Source organism: Sturnira hondurensis, unplaced genomic scaffold, assembly GCF_014824575.4.
Source record: "Sturnira hondurensis isolate 20B ecotype Veracruz unplaced genomic scaffold, ASM1482457v3 Scaffold0012541, whole genome shotgun sequence".
In the NCBI taxonomy this organism is placed as follows: Eukaryota; Metazoa; Chordata; class Mammalia; order Chiroptera; family Phyllostomidae; genus Sturnira; species Sturnira hondurensis.
Window position 1 is genome coordinate 1,327,559 of NW_028085172.1, and position 7,108 is coordinate 1,334,666.

The following is a 7,108-nucleotide window of genomic DNA, read 5'->3' on the forward strand; positions in this document are numbered from 1 at the left end:
AAAAAATATCATCTTATATTTTTGAGAAGGTATTTCTTGATTGAACAGGGCTTTATTTAACTAAAATAACACTGTTTACATTGAAAAATAATTAGAAAATAATTAGAAAATTACACACATTATTAGACCCATCCTGCTTTCATTATATTTGACCTTAAAAACATCAACCAACCACTTTTGATGAGAATACTTGTTTTTCTCCAACAAAAACATGACCAAGAAAGCTTACAAAGATCTGCCTGAGGAAAAACTTTCTCATGGGATTATATTGATTATTTTAGCTGGGATTGAAGATAAAGCTACTAATTTTCTTTATGAGACTGCAACTAATCAATATCAAATACTTATTACTCCTTATATGTTCAACAAAATCCTAAAGGCTAACGTAACTAAAGAAGAACAGTGTTATTGAAATGAACAGATTCTACAGAAGAAATAATGAGAAAATTTTATAAGACTATAGAAACAGAGACCTGGGTTGTGTCAGGTATCTTATATAAGCACAGAAGCGTTCATAGGAACAAGTATAAAGGACACATGACAAAAACTAAGGGGCGGGAGTGGAAATGGGAGGGAGGTGGGGAGTACTGGGTGGTGAGCTGGGATGGGAGTAAAAGACAGAAAACTGTACTTGAACAACAATGAAAATAAACAAACAAAACCCCCACAGTGCTAGCTTAGAAAAAGGAATGTAAAATATGCATTAATTGCTTCCCATGTATTAGCTATTATATAAGACACTCTCATATGTTATACTTCAGAAAAACCTTCCAAAATATATAATTATTTTTTTACATATGCAAAATCTGAGGCTTTGAGAGGCTGAATAACTTGCTTAATGTTGAATATTAACTGAAAAAGCTAGGATTCAAATGAAATTTGACATAAAGTGTATGCTCTGCAAAATACATTAGGACTGTTGAGCTGAATAGCAAGAGTTTAATTAAAATGTGCATTTTTGGAATTAGGACAAAAAAGTATAAGAATGAGAGGGAAGAAGTCTATGTGGAGGAGTTGTGGAGATTAAAGATGTGAAGTATTTGGATGTATGGAGAAAAGAAGACATGGGAATGGCTAGGGAAAGAAATTTCTCTGAACAGAAGAGCAGACCAGTATAATCAGAATAGAGGCACTTCTGGGAAATAAACTAATGAATAGAGGAGAGGAACGTGTACTCAATGGGAGAGAAATTAAAATTACATCAGAAATGTTTGAACAGAGTAGTATAATGTTAGGACAATTTAGGGATTAACCTTGCAGTTGGGAAAGAATGGTCAGAATAATGGCATATTTTCATGAGAAAGAGCAACTAGGGGCTCAGTTTTCCAAGACTTGGATTTGGTAAGACAAAGGCAGTGAGAAAGGAGGGATAGATGCCTGAAGGAGTTGCTCTCCAGATCTGGGGGATAGACTAAACATGAAGAAAGGAGAGGAATACTTTGCACAGCTCAAACATGCATGATTGTTCAAGTATGGGAAGCAACATGAGAAGAAGACTGAAACTGTGACCTTACCACATATGAGTTCATAATCTGTAAGTGTTATTTTACTGCTCTGAACCTTAGTTTCTTTTAAATCAGTTTTTCATTTTTATATTGGGATTTTTAAGACCCACTCCATAGGTTTTCTATGAAAATTAAATGAAATAAAATATTTTTTATTCCTCCCTTTGTCACTACACAGTGTCCTTCTTTGTCTCTTACTATAGCCTTAGTTTTAAAGTCTATTTTGTTGTATATAATTATTACTCTTGCAGACTTTTTTTCTTTTTCACTGCATGAAATATCTTTTTCTATCTCTTTACTTTTAGTTTGTGTATAGCTTTTCATTTGAGGTGGGTCTCTTGCAAGGTGCATATATGTGGGCCTTGTTTACTTATCCATTTAATGACCCTATGTCTTTTGGTTGCAGCATATCATCCATTTATTTTTAAGATGATTATTTATACATATGTATATAGCGCCATTTAATTGTTTGACTATTTTCCTCCTTTTTTAATCTTTTTATTCTTCTTAAAGCAAGCCCTTTAACATCTGTTGCAGAATTGGGTTGGTGTTAACAAACTCCTTTAGTTTTTTTTTGGCTGGGAAGCTCCTTATTTATCCTTCATTTATCCTTATTTATCCTTCATTTATCCAGCATTGCTGGGTAAAGTAGCTTTGATTGTAGGTCCTTGATTTTCATTACCTTGAATATTTCACACTACTCCCTTCTGGTCTGAAATGTTTTTGTTGAGAAATCAGATAATTGTCTAGTTGGTGGTACCTTGTACATAACCACCTGCATTTCTCTTGCAGCTCTTAGGATTCACTCCTTGTCTTTAAGCCTTGTCATTTTAATTGTGATGTGTCTTGATGTAGGCCTCTTTGGGTCCATCTTTTTTGAAATTCTGAGTTTCCTGGACTTGTGTATCTTTTTCTTTTACCAAATTAGGCAAGTTTTCAGTGATTATTTCTTCAAATAGGTTCTTGATCCCTTGCTCACTCTCTTCTCAGGGTGTGCATGTATAATTCAGAGATTAACTTTGTAGTTGGGGCAGAACTGATTAGAATAAAGGCATAGTTTCATGAGAAAGAGCAAGTAGGGGCTCAGTTTTTCCAGGTTTGGTATTGATAAAAGAAAGACAGTGAGAAAGGAAGAAATAATACCTGAAAGAATTGCTCCCCAGATCTGGGGGATGGACTAAATGTGAGGAAAGGAGAGGAATACCTTGTACATGCCATGGGGTATATATTCCCATGATGCACATATTGTTACTCTTCATGTTGTCAAAAATGTTTCTTAAACTCTCCTCACTCTTCTTAATTTTTTTTTCTTTTTGCTTCTCTGCTTGGGTGTGTTTTGTCTACATTGCCTTTCAAATCACTGATTTGATCCTCTGCTTCATCTAACCTAATGTTTATTCCTTCCAGTGTATTGTTTATTTCAGATATTGTATTATTTTAAAAAATTTTTGAACTATATATTTTTTTATTTAATTCTTGTTCAAGTACAGTTTTCTGTCTTATATTCCCAGCCCTGCCCTCTCTGTATTCTTTATTTATGACTGGTCCATTTTATGGTTTCTACACTTTTTCATGTTGTTCAGTATCCTTATAATCATTAAACTCTCTATGTGATAAAATGTTTGCCTCTATTTCATCTAGTTTTTCTTCTGGAGAATTCCCTTGCTCTTTCATTTGGGATCTGATTCTTTGTCTTCCCATATTGGCTGATTTTTTGTATTTGTTTCTATAGATTAGATAGATCTGCAAATACTCTGGTTCAGCCCTTTGTCAAATGCTGCTTGTGACTGGCCCTGGGCAACCTGTTTAGAGCTATCAGCAATCCACCATGTATGGCTTTCTTTGCTGATGCTGTTTGTGTGAAAAAAGAATGAGGCTGCATTCCAAGGTCACCTTTTACCAGTGCCAGGCACAGGGGAGAGTCAGCTAAAGTCTCAGTGCTCCCAAAGATCCACCTTAGTTAAACTTAATCACTGATATAGCCTCAAATTCTATACAGCCTCCTAACTTTAGCTCCACAGGATGAAGCATAGTAATTCCTGTTGCAGGGGGGGGGGGGGTTCTATTGCTTCCCCTCAGTCTGATGCCGTTTGGAGGGGACTGCTATGCCTGAGCAAGATGGCTTCTGCAGTATGGGGAATGGTTCAGCACAGGGATCCTGGTGGCTCTTCCTTTAGTTCTCTCCTCAAGTCCATCAGCCCCAGATTTCCCTCACGTGTCTATAGTACACTCTGCCCTCCCTCTGCTAGCGCCTAGGCTAAGATGCAGTATTATCTACAATAGCCAAGATTTGAAAGCAGTCCATGTGTCCATCATTAGATGAGTGAATACAACAACTATGGGACATTTACACAATGGAATACGACTTGGCCATATAAAAGAAAAATCACCCTTTACAATGGCATGAATGGACCTGGAGGACGTTATCCTAAGTGAAATAAGTGAGTCAGAAAAACACAAATACCATACAATTTTACTCTTATGTGAAATCTAATCAATAAACTGAACTAACAAGCAAAATAGAGACAGACTCATAGAGGACAGGATGACAATTAAGGGGGAGGGAAGGTTAGCAGGTAGAGAGATTAAGCTAAAAGGAAAAAGGACTCATCATAGACAACAGTGCGGTGATTGCAAAGGGGGAAGGTGATATAAGGGGACTAAATATCAAGGGAAAAATATAGTAAAAATATAAAAAATGAAATAAAATTGACTGTATTATAGAGAGTGCAAAGGAAGCTCATTCTTATCTTCTTGACAATTCCAGTCCAGGTATTGGGAATCTTAGCTTACTAAGAGATGAAAATTTACGTTCAATAAAATACATTATTAAAAGTTAAAAGCATATAAAATATGTAAAGCATCTGGCCCATAAAAGTCTCTCAACAACTGTGAATTTTTTCCCTTGGATAAATGCCAATACCTTTCTAAGGGAGAAGAAAGTACCAAGAAGTAGAAAGCGATGTTTGACTTAGAAGCTCTGATATATGTTATGTTAATATTCCACAAGCATTTGGAAGAAGACAATTGGCCTGGACCCTAAGGAAGATCAGGGGTCTCCAATTCATGAGGTAGGATAACAGTTTCTGTGTCCTAAAAGTATTAGGTAAAAACAGCATAGAGCTGTCTGTGCCTGTGATACTGCAATTGCCTTGTGTTTAAAACCTTAAGTAAGCCAAGTATGCTACCTGAAATTCCTGGGAAATGTGGAGCCTTCTGCTTCGCTTGTGTGCCACCTTTGTGTCAATCTGTGTTAATGCTCTTTTGAATTTAGAGGGTTAATGTTCTCTATATCACATTTGATATCCTCTTATAATAAAAAAATGCATTGTATTATAATATGGCTTCTGAAAAAAATTAATCCCACAATCATTTTCTGGGCTAAATAACTTGTCCTATTACAAAATTAGATTTTATAATACCTATGATATAGGGTTACAAACTAAGACACACAAAGGTAAAGGGATTTATTTGGGTTCTCAGCCCCAAATTAAAGCCTATTAGAGAAAAGCCAGAGTTATGGAGCTATGGAGGAAACATAGGGTTTAGAAAGACTGTGGCCACCAACTTGTCTCAGGGTTGGCAAACTTTGTAAAGGACAAGATAACAAATATTTTTTAGGTTTTGTAGGATATATTAACACCTCTGTTGAGTACCCTTCTCTTTCTCCTTTATATTATTTAATAAGTTATTTAAAAACTAAAAATAACCCTAGGCTTAAAGCTGTATGAACAGATCACCAGCAAAATTGTCCCCAAAGCTATAGTTTTCTAACTCCAAAATAGTTCAGGCCTTTAATTTTATATGTGGGATGACAAATAGATAAACAGGTCTAGTGAGATTCCAGGTGGCCCGACCTAGCTAGGAACTTCAGAATTCATCATTCGCATTTTCCTCATCACCATAATTTAATATCTTTAACACTTGCCAGTTGTGGAAGTGGAAGCAGTTATCTACCTATTTAAAGTCCAGTTAGGGCCATGTGAATGGACCTGATAATTGGGGCACCAGGCCTTGTCTCTTCCCCTTTGTGCCTATTCTCATCATTCACTTTTTAATAAAATTATGCATTACCTTAGTCCACAGATTGTTTGAGGTTGTGCACAAATGTACAAAATCCCACAATAATTAAATAAATAGTGCAGTCACTTGATACATGTGATAAAATAGTAAATAATAATGCCAAGAAAAACATTAGCAGTAAATAATAAACTTTGCCTTGGACTTCTAAGTTCCCAGTACTGAGATAGATTCATAGTTAGTCACAAATCCAGTGACCCAAGTTGGATATGATGACGAGAATCTGGATGTCACTCAGATTCTCAGGTGCCCTAGTTTTTTCCTCAGGATTCATAAGTGGAGAATTCTCACAATTTGACAAAGATTATATTTTTTTAAGATTTTTTTGTTCAAGTAGACAAGCATTTTAGAAAGCGTGATTTTTCTATGTTCTTACCAGATGTCAATGTAACACCTAACTTCTAGGTCTGACAACAGTGAGAAAGAGAACTCCCTCCTGACCTCTGGCCTCACTGTGGCATTGAAGTTTCAGATGAGGAAGGATCTGGGGCAGTGGGAAGAAGCGGAGCACATACCTACCCCTATGGCAGTGTGACCTATGCCTGTCCCATTCCTGCTCTGGTCTTAAGGCTTTGTGAGACAGACCTGGACAATCTAGCTTACAAAAGGGAGAAAGAAGGATGATAAAACATGGGCCATGCAAAGGTTCTCCACACTAAAAGAGCTTTTCAATGACAGAGGAATCTTTACCATTGATTCCTTTAATTGAAATTACCCAGGGCTTTGCAAAGAATAGGTATACAAATCTATTAGATCTCTTGTCCACTGTGCATAGTTTCTGCCCTTTTCCAATATGGCTGAGGGTTTCCACCTTTTCCAAGCAAACTATGTTGAAGTTTTCACTTATGGCTGGTTGGTGGTTCATCATCTTGATGACTGATATGATGATGCCTAGTTTTTATGTTGACTAGGTCCAAGATGCAAAACAAGAAATATCTAATTCTAGCCCTGGCTGGTGTAGCTCAGTGGATTGAGCATGGGCCTGCAAACCAGTCTATTGAGGTTCGATTCCCAGTCAGGGCACATGCTTGGGTTGCAGGCCAGTTTCCGGCAGGGGCCAGTTCTCTGCAGGGGATGCACGAGAAGCAACCATACATTGATGTTTCCTTCCTCTCTCCTTCCCTTCCCCTCTAAAGATAAATAAATAAAATGTGTAAAAAAAAGAGGCCCTGGCTGGTGTAGCTCAGTGGATTGAGCACGGGCCTGTGAACCAGACAATCGAGGTTCAATTCCCAGTCAGGGCACATGCCTGGGTTGCAGGCCAGTTCCCAGCAGGGGCCAGTTCCCAGCTGGGGATGCACAAGAAGCAACCATACATTGATGTTTCTCTTCCTCTCTCCTTCCCTTCCCCTCTAAAGATAAATAAATAAAATATTTTTAAAAAATGTTAAAAAAAAAAAGAAATATCTAATTCTTCTTCTTCTTGGCTCCACTCTGACATACACAAAATTTCCTCCACTGTCCCTGGCCTGGTTCCTGCTTTGGGAAGATTAATTTGCCCACTACTTCTTTGTTCTGCTTTC

The 7,108-nt window shown here is 37.1% G+C and overlaps 1 long non-coding RNA gene across 1 annotated transcript; it reads left to right on the forward strand.

Annotated features, from left to right (window-relative positions):
• Positions 1–1,388: 1,388 nt before the first annotated feature.
• Positions 1,389–6,590, forward strand: LOC118997195 (uncharacterized). Its single transcript, XR_005068631.1, has 3 exons — positions 1,389–1,534; positions 4,438–4,576; positions 5,991–6,590. It is a non-coding gene; the product is annotated as an uncharacterized LOC118997195 (long non-coding RNA).
• The last annotated feature ends 518 nt before the right edge of the window (positions 6,591–7,108 follow it).